Source organism: Capricornis sumatraensis, chromosome 2, assembly GCF_032405125.1.
Source record: "Capricornis sumatraensis isolate serow.1 chromosome 2, serow.2, whole genome shotgun sequence".
Classification (NCBI taxonomy): domain Eukaryota; kingdom Metazoa; phylum Chordata; class Mammalia; order Artiodactyla; family Bovidae; genus Capricornis; species Capricornis sumatraensis.
The window spans coordinates 112,078,454-112,079,649 of NC_091070.1; the positions used below are offsets into that span (position 1 = coordinate 112,078,454).

The 1,196-nt window shown below is 44.9% G+C and overlaps 1 pseudogene; it reads right to left on the reverse strand.

Annotated features, from left to right (window-relative positions):
• Nucleotides 1-279: 279 nt before the first annotated feature.
• On the reverse strand, nt 280-921 carry LOC138072198 (GTP-binding nuclear protein Ran-like; annotated as a pseudogene).
• Nucleotides 922-1,196: the final 275 nt, after the last annotated feature.

Below are 1,196 nucleotides of genomic sequence, written 5' to 3' on the forward strand. Positions count from 1 at the left end.
TCAATATTGTCATGTGGCTATGGCAGTGTTATATTTGAAACTCAAGGAGAAAACGACTGTGATCCAAACACCTAAATATGCAGGCCCAAAATAAGTGAAGGTATTTTTTTTTTAACTGCCACATTCACTCTGAAGTCCATCCATCTGCTTCAGCATCCAAAGATTAAGCACATGCCCTGCTTAGCTATATAATAAAGTGGCAAACACACTGCACCACTAACATCACAGAGCAGTTGCCTGTGAACTAGACTTCTGACACTGGGCCCCAGCTTCACTTTCTCACAGATCGTCATCTTCATCCGGGAGTGCAGTTGTCTGAGCAGCCTCCAAATCATGCTTGTGCTGTGCTGCCAAGGCTGGGTCCATGACCATTTCTGGTGGAGGCGAGAGCAGGCATGGCAACAAGCTCCAAGTTAGGGACTCTGATCAGCTTTCTAGCAAGCCAGAGGAAGGGCTTTTCAAAATTGTAGTTACCTTTGGCAGCAATGTCATAATACTGAAGAGGCTTCTTTAGGTGGAAGACATTGCCTTAACCTTTCTGTCCTTAATATCCACCTTGTTGTCACACAGCACAGTAGGGGTGTTCTCACATACTGGTACCAGATCTTTATGCCAGTTAGGCACATTCTTCTAAGCAATTCTTGATGTTACATCAAACATTATAATGGAACACTGAACTTGTATATAATAGCAATCTCCCAATCCACCAAATTTCTCCTGGTCAGCTGTATCCCATGCGTTGAATATAACAGGTCCTCTGTTGATATGGAACACATGAGGATGGACCTCAACACCCAATGTGGCTACATACTTCTCAAATTCACCAGTCAGATGACATTTCAAAAATGCAGTTTTTCCAGTACCACCATCACCAACCAATACAAATTTAAACTGAACTTGGAGTTTTCCTTGGGCAAACATCTCAGTGTTACACAGCTCTGGTCTCTCACCCTCACAGCCTCTGTGGCAGGAGAGTGAGGAGAGCTCTCTGCCAGAGGGCTCCCAAAACCTCATCTTCATGGCCACTGCCTGCCACTGCCTTAAATATAGCATTCTTAAAGAAAGAGTTACCAGAACAGTATAGGACCTGGTGCCTCAATGCTATAGAATCCATCTACAATGCAGGAGACACAGGAGACATTGGATGGATCCCTGGGGTGGGAAGATCCCCTGGAGGAGGGCATGGTAACCATCTC